Below are 20741 nucleotides of genomic sequence, written 5' to 3'. Positions count from 1 at the left end.
GATGGCTTTTTGATGCATTAATTACTCAACAACAATGTATGTGACACTTGTATGGGCTCTTAGCCTCTCTACTTATGACCAGTGAAGGATGGAGAGACCTCAGATCCTTATGATCTCAAGAAGGGTTTGCAGTCATCCCTCTGCATCACATTTGAGATTGCCACACTGAAATTTGTACAATCTCCCAATGCTAGCAAGACCCTACTTCAGACCATCACCTTCATTAGACATCATCAAAGCCATGACCCCAAGCAAATCAGTACACAAAGTAATTGTGCTTATGCACCAACGAAGGGAAATTCTTTTCCCGAAGAAAATAAAAATCTAGTAATGACACCTACAGCTTACTGCCCACGGGTCACAACTCACTACCTCAATCTCAAATGTGCCATAAAGACCATCTTAAGGGTTCTCACCTCTTCAATAGCTCAGTGTTGCCCAACACAAGCACACCACCATCCTACTTGCATCAACTATCTCCCCAAGCCGCCTCTTGTGCTGCCCACCAGCCATCTCCTACATTGCCGGGCCACAGACCACAACTGGTTTCAGCTTTTTGGAGCAAGCAAGAGCTATGGCTGGAGACTCAGACATATATGGAGGTAAATGGCTAACTTAGCAGGTTGTGACTCCTTTTCATGCAAATTTCAGGGGTTCCAAGGCAAATTGGAGGTTCAAGAGTTTAAAGGAGGGTAAAGTCACAGTTACTTTTTGCCTCAGCCTTCTTCCTCTCTCTTCTCCTACAAGCTGCCATGGCTGCCAGCTTGTCAATACTGTTGATTTAATGCCCATTTGGTAAATTTGCCACTTCTTATGAGCAGCCACTACAAAAGTACTATGCGAACAGTGGTTATTTTGGTATTTGGAGCAAATGATTCTTGAAAATTTGACCACTCAACTTGTGAAAACCCCTATGCAACCAATCTAGCTTTGTACTTTTCCAAGTTGCCACCATTAGCTGTGTACTTTACCTTTAAGTACTTCTTTGGCCGATCCACTAGTTCCCAAGTATCACTCTTCATTATGGTGTCATATTCAACATGCATAGTTGCTCTCCATGTTAGATCTACAACGAGCACTTCTTCCAAGTCAACTAGCTCCTTTACTTCTCTCATAATCTTAGCCATCAAGGCCATATTGACTATGTAACCAGAAGCCTTTCTAAAATCTTTGCTCCTCTATTCTTTGAGACATTCTTGGTCTATTTGTTTTTTTCTCAACAATGGTAGGAATAGGATTATATTGATCATGTAGCTACTTCACCCATTGCGGCAATGTCTTTTTTGGTGGTGTCATTATAAGTTATTGAACTTTCTCCTCATTATCCTAAGACAATACTTCTTTCTTCTTAAGGATAGGGATAATTATTGGGACGGGTTCATCGTGGGCTACTTCTTTGCTTGACGATAAAGTGGAAGAATTTGCATTTTCCTCCACTGTATATGGTTGCTTCTTGAAAACCACATCATAGCTTGCTATGCTATGTCGCCCAACCACCAAGGCATGTCACCTTACCTGTGTACCACCCACCAATTGCTCCCATCACCACCATCGCCTATGCAACAGTGTCATCTTCTGCAACTTCACACCAACTCACTGTCTGCACCCACTCTAGCATTACCAACATAGAACCCAGTCCACCACTCCAGTGCCAGCGAACTGTCCCAGCACCTGACACCATCTCAACAGTCACAGCCCGTTAGTGTTGTCGCCCTGACTAGCTATATCTTCCTCCATTCCTAGCTACATTGGACCTTGGCACTACCTGCCACTACACCAACTGATCACCTCTTCCCATTTTGTCATCTTCACCTAGTGTTGCCCCTAGTACCACTAGAGCTCCTCTCAACCCTTCCAGCTAACAAACAATTGCACTGCCCATCTATCCCACATTTAGGACTGAAATTTATAGAAATTCGTCTTGAAATTTGGGGCTTTTCACCATTTATCCTCAATTTCACCTTGAAATTCGGGGCTTTCGAGAAATTTGCAAAAAAATCGCTGCAATAAACCTTTGATTGGGCAAAAGCTTTGACATTGGCAGTGATTCTTTCAACATTGGGAAACATTGCCTTCAACATCAGCTTTGACTTGTAAGTTTTTGAGTTTTGCATTTGCATTCCTGGTCTGTTTATCTACATAGATTCTTGGACAGTAGCAAGTTGCATTTGTCCACACGCACAATGCTAGTGTGAAAATGGTAGCTCAAAGTCATTTAATTGGGATGTTTGGTGCACGTTATCCAATTTTAGCTCGTGTTGTCTTTGATGTACATTTAGGTTTTACGCCATCACTAGACGCTCAAAGGTGTGCCACTTTGCACCCTAGTGCTTTGTTGCAAAGAATGCCACCCATGCACTTTGCACCTCCTCCATATCCGCAAGCGCCTCACTCTCTGTCCTCTGGTTTTGTTGTGTGGGGAATCCCCCTACTGTCAAGAAATCAGGTATACTCTGATACCATGTCAAGAAATGAATGCTATGAGAGCAAACCTAAAGAGATAGTAAGGTAACCAAAGAGATAGTAGGGTTTGCAGGGAGAAACATAGAGTGTGTACGGCAAACACGAAGAGAAGAAAAACTCAAAAACACAGAAGAAGAAGATGATGAAGCACTGAATCATGCTCACTGAATCGTACTAAGTGAACAAAGCTAATATAGCAGAGCCGAAGCTCTGAAGATGACTACATTGTCGTGTCTGATCAAGCGGCAACACCTATAGGGAATCTGCACAATGAAGGGAGCGAAACATGGTCCTCCAATAGTAGTATGTCGAAGGTGCATGCGGAAGGTGAAGCACAGCTATTGAGGGAGTGGAACCTGGTCCTCAAATGTTGTCAGAGTCAAGGAAGAAGATCACTAGCTATGAACGCATACTCTAGAAGATGAGGATCAACAAGACGGCTTGCCAGACAAGGAAATCGAGCCCCTAATGAAGCAGGGACTACAAAAATGCAAGTGTCTCAGGTAGCAAGTGCCTGCTAGAGCCATCACCAATGCGAGGGAGGTTGCAAACAGCGAAACACAGCTTGAGAGGCTGACGTCAAGTCTAGAGCATTGTCGCCAAGTAAAGAGAGAGGTGATCTGGCAACAAAAACGCAAGTGCCAATTGACACCAAATGGAGATGATAGCCACCAGGTGGAGGAAGAGAATCTACAACCAGAAACGCAAGTGCAATCCGATGCCAAATGGTGGTGATGATCACCAAGTGGAGGAAGAGAATTTGTAGCCTAAAATGCAGCCTGGAAGGTGTAGGAGACAAGGCGCATGGTGCAAGGAGAGATGAAGACCACGAACTTCAATGTCCTCCAAGTGGGGTGTGAGGAACACTGGAGAGATGAAAGAAAGTGCCAGAACCTCGGAAGGAATGAATGTGGAATAGATCAATGGGTGTAGTCAATGCCGTATCCATAGCCATAGACTATCTAGAATGTAGCCCACTAAAGTCTCTCAAGCAGTGCCTCAACTCCCTCAGAAGGCACCTAGAAAGCCTTTTTGGGGCTGTAAATGAAAACCAAAAGTAGAAATGGAGGGAAACGGTACTAAATTATATGGTTTCTCAACACCTTCTACACACTATAGCACACTCCCGGTTGCACAGATGCATGAACCCTTTTCTTGTGCAATGAGTCATATCCTTCTTTGAAGGACTCAAGGAGTAGATAAGAATCACCTAGCCTCTTAGACCTAGTATCACCATCCCCGAATGATCCTAAACAAGGACTATGTTCCAATGGCGAAGCTCAATCTCCTTCTTTGAAGGAAAAAGGAACTCGTAATGTCCAATCCTATAAAGATCCTCCTTGCATTACTTGCATAAAAAGAATATGTTTTGTACATATTGCCAAAAACTCGACCATGTATGTAACAATTGTCGCTCAAAGGCCAAGGGTATTAGACCCAAACCCAAAATCACCGTATCAACAGCTAAGGGTATTCTACCTTTACCAAAGCTAACTCCATACAAATTCCCAAACCAACCTCAATACCTTTTGGCAATGGTAGTGCCACTCCAAGACGGTTAAGAGGGGGTTTTCCCCATAGAGAGAGAGCACACTTTCTCCACCCCCTAGTATCTATGTTCATCACTAGCTAGCCACTAGTGCGGTGGATCTTGGATCTCCCCCTTAATTAGTGCCTCGCGGCATCTCTAACCGGTTCGATCATTATCTTTCCTAGGTTCATTTTTTTAGGCATCCTAGGTCATCCTTAAGAACCTTAGGCTAGTTTCCTTTAGGCTTAGAACTTTTTCAAGTCTTTCACTATACACTTCCTTCTTTCATTTACCTCTGCTACTTTTAACACTCACTTAACTTTCTTTTTCGCTCAGCATAGTATCCGGAGCATCTCAATATGAAACATCTAGTATGCAAGCTTCTTTCTTGATTCATTCATGCTAGGTTTTGTATTTCAATTCAGAACTAATACTATAGTTATTTTCCTAGTCCTAACTGGGTTGAAGGTTGTTTTTTGATTCCTCCCTTTGTGAGCATCACCTCCATCACCATGGAGACAAAGATAGTATCTTCTCTTCCGAAATCTGGTCTTGGGTATTTTACTTTTGGCATCTATCTTCCTTTCTTTCAGTTGAGGTGCTTTTATTATTTGACCACCATTTACTCTACTCCTAGTTTTGTTTATTTTATCATGTCCGGTGGATTGCTACCATTGGTGGTTGTCTCTTCCCATTCTTGACTGGAATAGGAGCCATCTCCTAAGATTGAGTTTCAGGCATGCCTACGACACTTGGTCAGCATTGGAGTCCTCTCCTAAGATCAAGTACAAGCACATCCCGACTGCCTTGGTGGCTCTCCCTTCCCCACTTTTAGTTGGAGAGTTTTGGGTCTTCCTTCTTCATCCATTCAATCCATTTTGCATGATGGACTGGTATCTTGTCGATTCTTGACTAGCATTAAAACCATCTCCCAAGGTTGAGATTCAGGCTTGCCAACGGTGATTGATCAACACAAGAACCCTATCCCAAGATCCAGTACGAGCATGCTCCATGTAATAGATGGCTGATTCTCCTTTGGCCATTCCAGCTAAGGGGTGTCCGATCTATCTTTATCATAAGCTTTATTCTTCATCATGGTTCTAGGCGCTATACGAAGGCCGACATCAAATCCTCCTCCCTCGGCATTGACATCCATGGTTGAGAGGGGGGGTTCCACCCTTCATTGGTATTTACATATTTTGCCTTGTCTTCTATATTAATCTCCTTGCCTATTGTATCTACCCTTTGCATGGCATGATGATGATCATCTTTGTAAAAGGACACTTGGGCAAGTGAAAATTTTCCCCCATGAGGGACACTATTCAAGTGGCATATTGCTACATGCGCATTGCCGTTCATGTAACATTACACTTTGCATCTCATTGTGCAAAGCACCTTTCAATGAATCCTAAGTTGTCTCCACCAATGGTTCTTTTACCACCACACCGCCATACTTCTTCACCCTTTTCTTTCATCATCAACACCAACAGGTGATTAGGATAGCTTGTTTGTTTTGTAATGTGTTGGGTCTAACCATCCCTTTTCATTCTCCCCCTAGGGTAAAATACTTGATAGGCCGCAAATCATATCACCCAAAAAAACAAACAAACAACAACAAAAAGTTCCAAGTGGTTCCATCTACCTTTGCAAGTCTTGGTAGGCCACTAGGTAGCCAACAAGCACTCTTTGTGCCACAAGGACGGTAAAGTTTGATGTTTTGCTTATCATTTGATCAAGTAATAACCAAATGTGCAAATGTGAGATGCACATGGTGTGCAAGTTAGTTATTTCATAATGATGGACCAAGGACCCCAAGATGTCAATGGTAGCAAAAGTTCTAATATGTTATATTAATCAGGTACTAGGTGGTTTCTAGTGACAGATTTAGGAATAGAATATTTTATTAGCCATTAATGTCAACGGTGGTGACATGAGGAACTAGGCATTAATTAATTAAGTAATGTCAACTCAAGGGTTAATAAATGCTTAAACATAGCTTGGATGAAAAATTAGCTTAGCCAATTTAATTGTTGGCTGATATAGTTATTTTTATGAGCAAGAAATAATCATTCGATTAATTTTCAGAAGTAAAATTCTGAAAATTAATTTAATTGGGCTGAAAAGTGCTGAAAAATGCAATTAGAAGCCTACCACTTAGCAGAGCCTTCCCATGCAAGAGGGAAAGGCTGTTAGAGGCTGGTGGGACCTCATTCCAACATTGGGAGAGCTGAAGGGAGGAGGAGAGAGGCCAACTTGCTACAAATGCCTATTGTGGAGGCTGTTCCATCCATTGGAGGCTAATCAAGAGGGCATTGGAGGTAGGTGACAGCCCTTGGAGGTTGTCTCAAGTGACAGCAATTTTGGGGCCCATAGAGCAAGCAACTGCATTCGGGGCTCTTTTGATTGTGGGCTGCAGTCAATCAGCCATTCACAGCAGGGCAACATTAAATTTGATCTAATTTTGGTGATGAAAATCTGAAATTTCTCTCTCCATCTCCTCTCTATTCTCTCAATCAATTCAAGAGCGCTCTCCCATATTCAGTCCTAGGAGGGTGCAATTGATGAATTTATGCTACTAAACCCTTACTTAGAAGAGAAATCAGGGTTTGACAAGCACCCTGGAAAGAGTGCTGAAAATTCATGGCCTAGTACTTGAAATTCGATAGCTGTAATTTGGGGATTTCAAAGATTTTCAATAGGCCAACCAATAAACATTTAAGTTTAGGGCAAAATTTGTCTTTCGAGAAGCAAATTGAAGGCCGAAGGTTTGTCAATTGCTATGGACAGCAAGATGTATTCAAGATTGCTACAGATCAAGCTGGGTCTCAATGTATTTCAACCTTAAGCAATACAAGTTAAATAAATACAGCAAGGGGTGCCAATTTTTTGGGCCAATAGGGTGTCCATTGTCCAAGATTAAGTGGTAAAGTATGTATTTCTAGATTTTTGTATTTAAAGCTTTTAGTAATTTGAGTTAAATCAAGTTATCATCACCCTTTCGGAGAAGGAAGGTAAGTTTCACTTTGCTCGATACCTTGACCTCTCTCAAGTGACCCTTTGGACTCCCAATGTAAGATAACCATCACCTCTATATTGTTGGTAGGCCACTCGCCAGCCAATGTGCACCGTTTGTCTAATGCCTTGGTTGTTTTGGGATGGGATGCATTAAGGTGATTATGGGCTTCAACTATACTTGCAGTCCCTTTTTGGTTCCCATTTTGGGCCTAAGGGTCGTGTTGAGCTAAAAAATACATTATAAACTAATTAGCTCTTTAAAACACACCCAAAATATGTAAATTACCAAAAGTTTCATTAAAAGGTGAGTACTCCTAGAGAATGGTTGTGTCCCATAAGCCAAACCCTAATTTAGGAGGATCCATTCATCTATAAATAAACAAGCTACCCACCACTCAGTTTTATCCCTTAGCTTGCAGATTTCAGCCATTAGCTCTTCATCCAATGGCTATCTAGCCTTCATGAGTGCTGCCACAACATTATCAACACTACAAAAGCCGATTCTAGCTGCCGCCAACCACCTAGCACCCTCTTCCATGCTGCATTTTTCTGCATACTGCAGATGTCATCAGTAGTCGCCCTATTTGCTACCCTACTACTTGCGTTTACTCCTCTAGCAGGCTTCTCTACATTAGATCATCCTCCTCCAAAACATGCTCCCACGAGAGCCATTGGTTGTTGGACAACTCTCCCCTTGAGCATCTTGTACACTCTTTCCTTCATTTACAGCCTTCATTCATTCACTTCAAAGTTCTCCTTCTTCTATGTTTGTGTTTTTTGCATTTTGCATTTTGCATTTGAGTTTGAGTTCTTTGTGTTTGAGTCTTAGTTGTACACTCAGTGTTTCCTTTTGCAAACCCTAGCATATCTCCATAGGATGGCTAGGATAGCTTGTTTGTTTTGTGGTATATTGAAATTGACCATCCCTTTTCATTTCCCCCAAGGGTGCAGATGCTTGATAGGATGAAAACATTCGATCAAAATATTGAAAACAAAGAAACCCTCTAGATTTTTAAAAATTAAAAAAAAAGAAGTTCAAAGTGGTTCTATCCACCTTTGCAAGTCCTAATAGGCCACTGGACAGCCAATGAGCACCCTTTGTCCAATGCCTTGGCCTCTCTAGGGTGACCCTGCTTCCTTGCTAAGATAATTGTTGCCTTTGTAATCTTAGTAGGTCGCTCGGCAACACCCTTTGCCCAATGCCCTGGCACTTTGGGGTAGGATGCCTTGGGGTAATTATAGGCTTGAGCTATCTTAATAATCCCTTCGTGGTTCCAATTTTTGGCCTCAAAGGCAGTGTTGAGCAAAAAAATGCATTATAAACTAATTAGCTCTCTATTATAGCTCCAAAAATCAATTGTTGTCAAACTTTATAAAACAGAAAAGTGTTCCTAAAGAATGTCTATGTCCCATAAACCAAACCCTAATTTGGGAGCATCTACTCATTTATAAATAGACAAGCGTCCCACCACTCAACCTATCCTTGTTTTGCAAATTGTTAGTGCCCTATTTCTGCTGTCCACACCTTGTCTTCTGGAGGATATCTCATTTTGAACTATTATCTTCTGCCAAGTGTGGACATCCAACCCTCCATCTACTGTGTATAGCTGCTGAGGGCACTTTTCCAACCTACTGTCACTTTTCTAGCTGTCACTAAAACCAGTCTTCTTTCTCGGATAGGGTGCTAAATATCCTGATTAAGCACTAATTACAACAAGCATTAAAATTCACATAAACTGAAAATACACATTTTACCACTTTAACCTCGGACATTGGACACTTGGTTGCCCCCAAAACAAGCATCCTTCGCTCTTTAACGCTTATTGCAAATGGATGGAGTACAATTGAGGTTCTCTAACCTCCTTTGCTAATCCAAGTGCCTCTTGCTATCAAAACTGACTAGTAAGCCTCCAAACTAATTTGCTCTTTGGTTTGCTTGGGGATTGGCCTTCACCCTACACCTTGAAAGACAAATTCAACCCCAAATCTGATATTGGTTGGTTGGCCTCTTGAATTTACCTGAAATTCCTCAATTCTGGCTCCTAGAATTCAAGTCCCAGGCCTTCAATTCTAAGCACAATCTCAAGACGGCTGTCAAAACCCTGATTTTGACTATAAATTAGGGTTTACAGCAGAGATTGACTAAAACCTCTTCCTTTGATGACTCAAACTGAATACTATAGAGAGAGAAATTTCAGAGTTTCATCATAAGAAACGATGAAAAGCTACTATTGCCCTACCCAAACAGCCACGAAAGCTGTCATCTATAGCTTATGACCACCAAAAAGACTGCTGCCCCCTCCTGTATGTTGTTATCTACACCACAAGAAACTTGAGTTGTTGTTACCTGCTCCTAGAGGGCTCCAAATTGCTTACTTTTGCTATAAAACTGATCCTTGGTGGTTGCAAATCACATAAATAGCATCTCCTTGCTCTCTAACAACCTCTTTCTCTCTCACAATGGCTGGAATAGACTTCCACCGATCCCTAAAAACGTTTTTTTCACTTCCATGGGTTTTGCCAAGTGGCAACCTTCTATTTTCATTTTTCAGCATTATTCGGCTTATTAAATTAATTTTTAAAATAGTAATTTTAAAAATTACTTTAATAATTATTTTAGTGCTCAAAAAATTAATTTCACCAATCAATAATTAAATTGGCTAGGCCAATTTATCTTCCAAGTATACTTGAGCAATTATTGACCCTTAGACGGGCATGAATTAATTAATTAATACTTAGTCTCTAATGTCACCATTGACATTATTGGCAAACAAATTGGTCTAAGCCCAAATCTGATATCAAATACCACCTAGTACCTATTAGGCATAACTTATTACAACTTTTGCCTTTGACATCCATTATATCCTCGGGGTCCTTGGTGTGTTACCATGAAATAACTGCCATGTGCATCACATGCTAAACAACCTTGCACATTTGATTAATAACTTAACTTAATCAAATATTATCAACAAGATTAAAGCATCTCAAAATTTCACATCCCCGTGATAGTCACCATCCGTTGAATAACCTCCATTTGCGCATTTGTTGATGTACGACCACTTCTAGCTTGTATTTTCTGCTTCCACAGTCAGCAACCTACCACATTATCCTACAACCTATGTTTACCATCTAGCTCTTGTTGCTAGCTTGCCACATCATCAAATTCAGTTGTGCTTACAATTTCACATTGTTTTCAGATTGCTGCCATCTTTTCTCAATTATCCCAATCCTGTCCCCGACACAGATACAAACTCTTCATATCTACATTTGCTCCTACCATACACTTCCAAAGGATGTCAACTACATTTTGGGATCCATGCAAAGGACAACACACTCTCTGGCTCACTCTCTCTACCCCCATCCTAGAGATACGGAAATTCAGGGTCTTGTATTCACCTTGCATAGTGTGTTTAGTGCATTAGCATTGTATTTATTCATTATTTTTCACTCATCTTCTATGTTCATTGTCTCTAAGGTACCCAAACCCTACTAAGTTATTTTATCAATCTATGCTTTGTCATATGATTATATTTGTTATTAATAGAGGAGTATTTGTTTACATGATCCATTCATTCTATCTAGTTTGTGGACTTAGTATGGTATCGAACATACACAAAAAAATTCAAATAAAATGTTTCGTAAAGTTATTACAAAATACATAAAAAGTTAAGAGTTAATCTAGTAGAGTAAGAACAAGAGAAAGAGAAAGACTCAAGAGGAAGAGGAAGAGGAAGAGCTTGCTTGAGAGGTAAAGAATGGAGCACTCAAGAAAGAGGAAGGGTTAATCATGACCAATCTATGTTTACTACATTGCATGAGTCATACCATCCTCTTTGCTTTCAACCTTTTTAGCTTGTTGTCTATTCAAAAAGCTCCTTGCCATATGCCCCTCCTACTCACAAATGAAGAATTTATTTGCAGCCATTAAATATTTGCATTGGGCAACATTTTTCGGTGTTCTTCCTTGTTGTTTTTGCCTCTTTTCAAGCCTATTTATAGATTTTCCCTTTTTATCAGCCTTGGAAATCTACTTCAGTGACTCATCCTCATCACCCTTATCAGACTTCCAAGTTTCCATGCAGCAAAGCATCAGTAGTACATGCTATCTCTAGAAATTGTGATATGCTGGTCACTCTGGTCTTAATGCAAAAATCACAAATCTCTTTGGACAATCCACAACAATGCTTTTCAATCTGCTCAAAAAGGTTGTGGCACTAGCAGAAATACCTCCCAAAACTTTTCAAGAAGAAAGTGAAACTCACTTCATTCCAAGTAGTCACTATTCCCATACCCATTGGGCAAGGGCGACTACTGAAACTGTTGTCAAAATCGGTGAGAAAGAAACTCCATGCATTGCCCTTATAGACCATGGTTCAGAAATTAATGTTATGTCAAAAAGTCTCTATGAGAATGGTGGATGGCCCATTGATGTGGACCCAGGATGGCGCATGAAGGCAGCCAATAACTCTTGTGGCGATCTTTATGCAGCATGTCCTTATGTACAAGTTACTATTGGTAAAGTAAAAGATGAATTTCATTTCTTTGTTCAAGATTCTTGCAGTTATCCAATCATTCTTGGACAACCATTTATTTCCGAGTCTCGTTTAGAGACAAAGGCTCTTGATGATGGTTCATCATATGCTCGGATAAGAAGTAAGGATAATGATAAGGCTGTTCAATTCCTAACTGTCTGTGTTAAAAGTTATTGCATTGCAATGCAGTCAAATTATGCTATGTGGTCATTATGTCAACATTAAAGGTGCTCATCAACCGAGTAGAAGCAAACAATTGCTTAAACTAAACCCATGTTGACATTGCTCTACCTTGCATCAAAAGAGAAAAACCACTGCAATGGATTCCCTTTTAGAAAAGTGGTTGCCTTTCGGATTTTTGACGACTCGATGAAGTTTCCTCTTGACTAGGCCATATCAAACTACTAAATGGAAGTCAATGCTTTCAATATATCTCGTGCCCACTAAAAACGTCAAACTTCACTGCTTTACTACCTTGGTCATAGTCTTTTGCTTGCCTTTTAGTGCCAAGTTATCATAGACGAGTAGCTTCCAAAAGGATACACTTGCTGTAGCAAAATTTTGACCAGCATTAAATGTTGCATTTTCATGACCAACAACTATTCCAAGAGTCCCAAACATACCAAGCTACATTGATGCATTGCCAAACATACCACTTTGTCCCCCAAGCATCATGCCAACATTACCATACATTGGGTTTTGCATTCCACTAGCCATGTCTAGATAAACTAGACCTTGCATACCCTACATAGGTGGCTGCATACCATGTACATTTGGTCAATTCATTCCCATGGTTGAAGCATTACCAACCATTGCTTGGAAAGTCTTTCTCTCTTCTCACCTGTGTTTTTAGTCTCTCTCTCTCCTACACTGTCGTTTGCATCAGATCTATCCTTCCTTGGTAGTGTTTGCTAGTATTTGACATCTGGAGACTGCCTTGTTGTGATTCGGGATCCATTTGGAGTATGACACACTCTCCAGCTCATTACCCCTACCCTAATAGTTGAGATACAGGAGTTCAAGGCACAATATTCATTCACTACATAGTGTGTTGATTGCATGAATATTGTATATTCAATAGTCATCATTCGTGCTTCTGCGTTAGGGTATTTTCTTTGAAAGGGAGCGACGTATCGAAGGTTGGACTCGAGAGCTATGGCTAGAGAGCAAGAGCAAGAAAGGGAAAGACTAGAAATGGGAACTCCAACAGTCACAATATGTGACCGCGCCTTTCTTTATTCAAACTGTCACTAAAAGAATAAAGAATAAAGTGACGGTGACGGGCGCCCGCCACCTGCAATGTGCAGTGACGGTGACTGTCAGTGTAGTAATACACGGGCAGCTAGGCAGAGGCACCTTTACCCCCAACAACCTCCCACTTAAAGGCGAATCTGCCCCAGTGAGGAGTAAAAAGAAAAAGAAAAAAAAACAGTACAACATGTACACATGTACAATAGGATGAGGAAAGACGTAATCTCATCCCACGCCCATCAACCTCCTGAGGAAGGCAAAGCGCTCTATAGAGAGGCTTTTCGTGAGCAGATCTGCAGGATTCTGGTCAGTCAAGATCTTGACAAGATCAACAAACTTGTCCTCAACAACCCCACGTATGAAGTGATACCTCACCTCAATGTGTTTCGTCTTCGCATGGAAGACCGGATTCTTGGCTAACTGAATAGCACTCATAGAATCCGAATGCAATGTAGGGATAGCATCAATACCAAGGTCCGCAACCAAACGACCCAACCAAATGGCCTCCTTGTAAGCCTCAGTGGCTGCAACATACTCGGCCTCTGTAGTAGAAAGGGCCGTGCATTTCTGCACCCTAGACATCCAAGAAACAGCACCTCCAGCATATGTGAATACATAGCTAGAAGTGGACTTCCTACTATCTGCATGTCTTGCATAATCAGAGTCAATGTACCCCACAACTCCTGTATCCTGGCTGCCATAGCATATGCACATATCTGCAATGCCCATCAGGTACCTCATGATACCCTTCACGGCATCCCAATGCTTCTTGCCAGGTGTAGCCATATAGTGTGCCACAACACCAACTGCAAAGGCAATATCTGGATGAGTAGCTATCATGGCATACATTAGACTGCCCACTGCGGATGCATAGGGAATCTTGGCCATCTCGGCCCTCTGCTCATCTGTCTGCGGACAATCAGCCTGTGACACCTTCACATAAGAAGGCAATGGATAGCCAATAGGCTTTACATCCTGCATGCGGAAGCGCTCAAGGACTTTATGAATGTACTCCCTCTATGACAAGTAGAGGAGTCCCTGATGCCTGTCGCGTCTAATGCGCATACCAAGTATATGAGCGGCCTGTCCTAGATCTTTCATCTCAAAGCTCTTCTTGAGCTGAGCCTTAAGAGCATCTAGCTCATCATGAGCTTTCCCTACTATCAGCATATCATCCACATAGAGTACCAAAATCAATAAAGAACCTTCATGGGTTTTCTTCGTGTAAAGACACGGATCCACAGCACTCCGGTTGTAGCCCTGTGACTGCATAAAGGCATCAAACTTATGATACCACTCCCTAGGTGCCTGTTTCAAGCCATAAAAACTTTTCTTCAATTTGCACACTAGGTGCTGCCTGCCAGGTTCTGCAAAGCCCTTTGGCTACTCCATATAAATCTCATCATGCAAGTCCCCATATAAGAAAGCCGTCTTGACATCCATCTGGTATAAATCCAAGTCAAGCTGAGCAACCAAAGCAAGACTAAGCACAGGGTGGTCATCTTAACCACAGGAGAAAAGACATCGTCAAAGTCCATACCATGGACTTCCTACTATCTGCATGTCTTGCATAATCAGAGTCAATGTACCCCACAACTCCTGTATCCTGGCTGCCATAGCATATGCACATATCTGCAGTGCCCATCAGGTACCTCATGATACCCTTCACGGCATCCCAATGCTTCTTGCCAGGTGTAGCCATATAGTGTGCCACAACACCAACTGCAAAGGCAATATCTGGATGAGTAGCTATCATGGCATACATTAGACTGCCCACTGCGGATGCATAGGGAATCTTGGCCATCTCGGCCCTCTGCTCATCTGTCTGCGGACAATCAGCCTGTGACACCTTCACATAAGAAGGCAATGGATAGCCAATAGGGTTTACATCCTGCATGCGGAAGCGCTCAAGGACTTTATAAATGTACTCCCTCTATGACAAGTAGAGGAGTCCCTGATGCCTGTCGCGTCTAATGCGCATACCAAGTATATGAGCGGCCTGTCCTAGATCTTTCATCTCAAAGCTCTTCTTGAGCTGAGCCTTAAGAGCATCTAGCTCATCATGAGCTTTCCCTACTATCAGCATATCATCCACATAGAGTACCAAAATCAATAAAGAATCTTCATGGGTTTTCTTCGTGTAAAGACACGGATCCACAGCACTCCGGTTGTAGCCCTGTGACTGCATAAAGGCATCAAACTTATGATACCACTCCCTAGGTGTCTGTTTCAAGCCATAAAAACTTTTCTTCAATTTGCACACTAGGTGCTGCCTGCCAGGTTCTGCAAAGCCCTTTGGCTACTCCATATAAATCTCATCATGCAAGTCCCCATATAAGAAAGCCGTCTTGACATCCATCTGGTATAAATCCAAGTCAAGCTGAGCAACCAAAGCCAAGACTAAGCACAGGGTGGTCATCTTAACCACAGGAGAAAAGACATCGTCAAAGTCCATATCATGCTGCTGCTTAAAACCCTTTGCTACCAATCTAGCCTTGTATGCCGGCTTGGGATATCCAAGGGTACTTTTTAGCTTATACACCCACTTGCATGGCAAATCCTTCTTGCCCGTAGGCAAGGAAACCAAATCCCAAGTGTCATTCTTATATAGGGAGTCTATCTCAGACTACGTAGCCCTCTCCCAAGAGTGACTGTCACCCCTACGCATAGCCTCATCATAGGTGAAAGACTCTCCTGCATCTGTAACCAAGACATAATGTATCGAGGGCTGAAATCTATCATGTGGACGTCTGTCTCTAGTAGACCGTCTCACGACAGGCTCTATTGCCTGCCCAACTGCCTGTCCAACACCCTGACCATGAGCATCTGCTGCATCTGTAGGCTGTCCAACTGGCTGTGCGGGAGCTCTCGGCTCCTCTTGAAATATGACCCTGCGGATCTCAACAACTCTCTCAAGCTACCTATGCATTTTGTCTTCATGGAAGACTACATCATGACTGCGGATGACTTTCCGCGCCTGCGGATTCCAGAGACGATAACCCATCTCGCCTACATCCCCATAACCAAGGAAAATGCAGTTGACACTCTTGGGATCCAGCTTACTTCTCTTGTCTCTGGAAACATGGCAAAATGCCTCACATCCAAAGACACGGAGATGCGCATAAGAGGGGGGTTTTCCAGTCCATACCTCCTCTGCAACCTGGAAATCCAAACCACTAGAAGGTGATCTGTTTATGACATGCACAGTTGTACTAACTGCCTCAACCCAAAAGCTCTGTGGTAGGCCTGCGTGGCTAAGCATACTGCGTACACGCTCCTGGATGGTTCTATTCATCTGCTCAGCCAATCCATTCTAGAGGGGGGATATAGGGGGCGGTCAACTGACGCTTAATACCCCTCTCATCACATAACTGCTCAAAAGCATGTGAGACATTCTCACCCCCATTATCTGTCCTTAGGCATTTTAGCCTATACCCAGACTGGTTCTCAACCAATGCAAGCCATCTTTGAAACACAGCTAAGATATCGGATTTCAGCTTAATGGGATAAGCCCAAACTTTTCGTGAAAAATCATCTATGAACGTAACAAAATACTTTGCACCACCCATAGACTGACAAGGCTTGGGCCCACAGACATCTGAATATACCAATGCCAAGGACTCACTCATGCGTAACCTACCAGACTTCTCATGCGTAGACCTAGTCTACCTGCCATAAAGACAATGCTCACATGAATCAAAACATGCATAATCAAGGGGCGGTAAGTACTGCAAACCAGAAAGCATTTTCATTCCCTTTAAAGACATATGGCCCAAACGGGTATGCAAAGAGATACATGTGAAATAGAATCCACAGACAAAACATGATCAAGGGAAGAAGCTGATACAATCAAGGGGTAGAGACTACCAGCCTTGGCACCTCTCGCAATCACAAGTCTGCCATGAGTGATCTTCCATGCAAAGTCTCCAAAAGATACATGATAACATGCGTCATCAAGCTGTCCAACTAACATAAGACTGCGTATCAAAGCAGATACATGACGTACATCCTGCATAACAAAACTACTGCCAGAAGGAAACTGCAGCCTAACATCACCAATACCCACAATATCAAGAGAGCTGTCATCACCCAAGCGTACAGTACCCGAAACAGTACGGTATGAATGAAACCACTCTCGACAAGGTGTCACATGAAAGAATGCACCTGAGTCCAAGAGCCAACACTGTACATACATAGAGTGTATCTTTGTCATCTGCAAAGCACTAGAAGAAGCTGCAAGGATATAATCATCATCATCAACATCCTCAGGTTGCATAACATTAATCTCTTTAATTTTAACACTGGACTTTGCAGGCACTATGCTGCGATCAGAAAACTTATCCTGCACTTTGTCTTTCCCTTTATCTTTGCACCTTTCATTGCGCAATTCATGGCATTGTGGCCTAATATAGCCCTTTTTTCCACAATGGTGACAAGTAACATCTGCATTCCTGCCACGGGATTTGCTACGTGACTTCCCACGAGACTTGGACCAAGATTTTTTAGAATCCCGTCCACGGCCACTGCCACTGCCACTGCCATGCTTTCCATATCCATCATTCCTGCCTCTAACTGTCATAGCATGCGACACACGAGAGGTATCCAAATTCTTACGGTTAACCTCTTCCTGCAGAAGAGCACTCTCAACATCAGATAATTTCAAGGTAAAAGTAGACGCACATAATGCAGTGCGGAATACATCTCATGGCTCATTAAGAGTACAAAGCAAGAAAAGAGGAGTGGCATCCTGTGCAAAAGTGATGTCCTGCGAAGTCAAGTTCTTGAGTATAGTATGGAACTCGCTCAAATGAGCAAACATAGTCACATTCTCCTTCATGCGCAGATCCATAAACTGCTTCAGCCAATACATTTGACTCGCTGGACTTTTCTTGTCATAGAGATTCTTGATTTTATCCCACAATTACCATACACTCTGTTCTTCCTCAAATACATTGTAGTGAACCTGTTCTATGAGAGACAATACAATGGTGGACTTGCATAACTCATCAAGCTCAAGCCATTCCTCATCTGGCATAGTTGGAGGCAGATACCAGCTTAACCTCAAAGGTTTGATTTGCGATTTCTGCGCCAACACCTGCCAAATCTGGCTCTTCCAATAAGAGTAATTCGTACCATCAAGCTTAGTGATGTTGAAAATAGCATGATCAGTGGACGAACTCGCCATAATGCAGGCTGGAAAACCGTAGACAGTTCAAAACTGCTTGTTGTTTACTGTAGAAAATGACCAAAAAATCACCAAAATCGAGGGAAAATGGCGAGGAAAGTGGAACCAAAGCTGCTGCCCACCAAATACTAGTGAAAGTACATCATTTCAGAGTGTTTCAGCATGAAAAATCCATGTTAGTCCATACATATATGCTTGCTGTAATAAATTTCAGATTTCAGTAAAAGAGAGCTAACAGTGCCAAAATCGGATCCCAAGGCAATCAAATACTGCCAAGACCAAACCCGGCATCATGCGGACATAACATAAGCATATGACGGTCGATAAGCATGAATCCAACACCCAAGTATGTCATACAAACATCTGCCAGTGAGTAGGCATACCCCCCAGTCAACGGGGCAAAGTGTTCCTACCACTACCAAAACTTGACACAAGTAGGTGTCAGTTCACAAAGATACGGATCCAAAACTAAGACTTAGCTCATAAGCATACAGTGAACCAAGACATATGATGTATAATCCCAAAAGGTAAGAAGTCCCAAACTCTCAAGTGTCTGTAACTGCTCAATAGCATGTAACGGCTCAATGCATAAAAGTATCACCTGCTCAATGTCTGATAAGCATTCAAGAATGCTCCCATTGGCACAAAAGCCGTATGTACGAGCTCAAGAGCTCAAGCCAGGACAAGACACGGTGCCAATGACATAAGTCCAAGACAATACATCAATAGTACATCCCGAACATGTAGGCGGTAGAGCATTCGTATGTAGCATCCATAAGCATGTGAAACATCAAGTACATCCCAATCCAAACTCTAAAAAGCCAAGTAACATCCAAGACTACTCCAGATAATCCAAAATGCATCCAAGGTGGAGCTTCAATGAGCACTCAAGCTCAACGTATGCATAGGGTAATCAACCGTGACATGAGCATCAAGCCGTAGGCAATGGGTATGCATAAATCCAAGAAGCATCACTGTCAAAGCATATACCAATGTCAATAAGTGCGGGCTGAAATAAGCTCAAGCTTCCAAAAGCATCCGGATTCAATGACAAGCTCAAAGTCGTCCCTCGATGATCAATACATCATAGCATAACCCAAGGCATACATCCGGAACCAATAGGCATATGTCAAAGCATGAAAGATAGCTTCAGCCCAAGAGTATTCAGCATGCATTTACTGTTATAAACTGTGTATTTCCAGCCCCAAAATCAGGCCAAAATCATAGCATTACATGTAGCTTCAATCCCCAATCAATCAGGATGCAATAGGCATCAAACTGGTTATGTAGTCATGCCCAAACAAGCATAGGCATACAAATACATACTGTCTCAGACCTGAAATCTGTTGCAGAAGATTCTGTCATCAGAATTTGGCAAATCCGACATCACTATCGCGTCCGGAGCGTGCCAAAACCCCAACTTAGACTCTTACCTTGCCTGAATCGGGTTCCAAATGCTCAAGATATGACAAAAAGAGTGATTTTTAGGCCAGATTTTGAAACACGTGCAAAAAAAACGTGAACTAGCTGGGGAGGTCTGCTGTCCCACGTGTCAACAATGGGGCCCAAAGGGGGCACAAATGAGGGCCAAAGAAGGCCTACACCAAGCCTCGGCAAGCCTTGATAGGCTGGAAGCAAGATCCAAGTAAAGGAAGCTCCAAGAGGTGTAAGCTATGTGGCTGCCCACAACTTGTTTACAGCCTGTGAGACCTGAGAATTGAAGTAAACCCTGAAGAAAATGATCAAATACCTCTGATGTAATGCCCTGAAGGTGCCCAACAATGCCGAGAAGGTGCTCGGGAAGCCGGGGAGTGACGGAAGCTCAAAGGAGTTGGATATGGCTGCCGAGAAGGAGACCCAATGCAAGTAGAGAGTCGATGGGATGCTGAGAATGCCACGAACCAAGCTCAAGAGTCGGAAAGCAAAGCTCTGATACCAGCTGAAAGGGAGCGACGGATCGAAGGTTGGACTCGAGAGCTAGCAAGAGCAAGAAAGGGAGAGACTAGAAATGGGAACTCCAATAGTCACAATGTGTGACCGGGCCTTCCTTTATTCAAACTGTCACTAAAAGAATAAAGAATAAAGTGCCGGTGACGGGCGCCCGCTACCTGCACTGTGCAGTGGCGGTGACTGTCAGTGTAGTAATACACGGGCGGCTAGGCAGAGGCGCCTTTACCCCCAACATTCTTCACATGGTATCAAAGTCAAGTTCTCTGAGAGAAACCTAGGCCTTGATCTGAAAGCTCTACACAAGAAGCAGGAGCAACAAAAGGGCAGATGACTTTGAACACTACTTCCGCACCACTTCTCACATCCAAGCTAAATCCATCGAGAAAGAAATCAGAGTGGGCCTCACAGCTTGCTTCACAAGCTCCCTACATAGCCAAACAAGCATTGGACTACCATGGAGTTCTGTGACCTTACGAGACTACTGCAACTGAGTACGATCTCATTTTGATGCATAGAGCCCAACAGCAAATAGAAGGTAAGTCTGAATTTCACCCTTTAGATTCAATGCACCAATCTACTCACCATCCACAGAAAGGGCCAAATCTCCACTTCGAACTGGCCATCCGCAAGTGGAAACTGAAATAGAGTACACTCCATTGCCTTCATACTTATTCTCTCCGATGCCAGGTATGTCTACCATTTCAGATTCTATTAATAGTATGTCTACCATTTCAAAATCTATTTATGATGATTTCCCTTCTTCCATTGGTATGGGTGATTTTCATGATAAAGGACGTATGCAAACCAATTTCTA

General features: G+C 42.5%; 1 protein-coding gene across 3 annotated transcripts in view; it reads right to left on the bottom strand.

Moving 5' to 3' along the window:
• RAD4 (DNA repair protein Rad4 family) overlaps positions 1–20741 on the bottom strand; it is a 160763-nt gene that overhangs the window by 98741 nt on the left and 41281 nt on the right. The gene's annotated exons all lie outside the window — the stretch shown is intronic.

Source organism: Lygodium microphyllum, chromosome 10 (assembly GCF_053477565.2).
Source record: "Lygodium microphyllum isolate KBCC chromosome 10, Lygodium_microphyllum_v1.1.10, whole genome shotgun sequence".
Lineage (NCBI taxonomy): Eukaryota > Viridiplantae > Streptophyta > Polypodiopsida > Schizaeales > Lygodiaceae > Lygodium > Lygodium microphyllum.
Note: the sequence above shows the minus strand (reverse complement) of the source record. Positions and strands in the feature narration are given on the sequence as shown.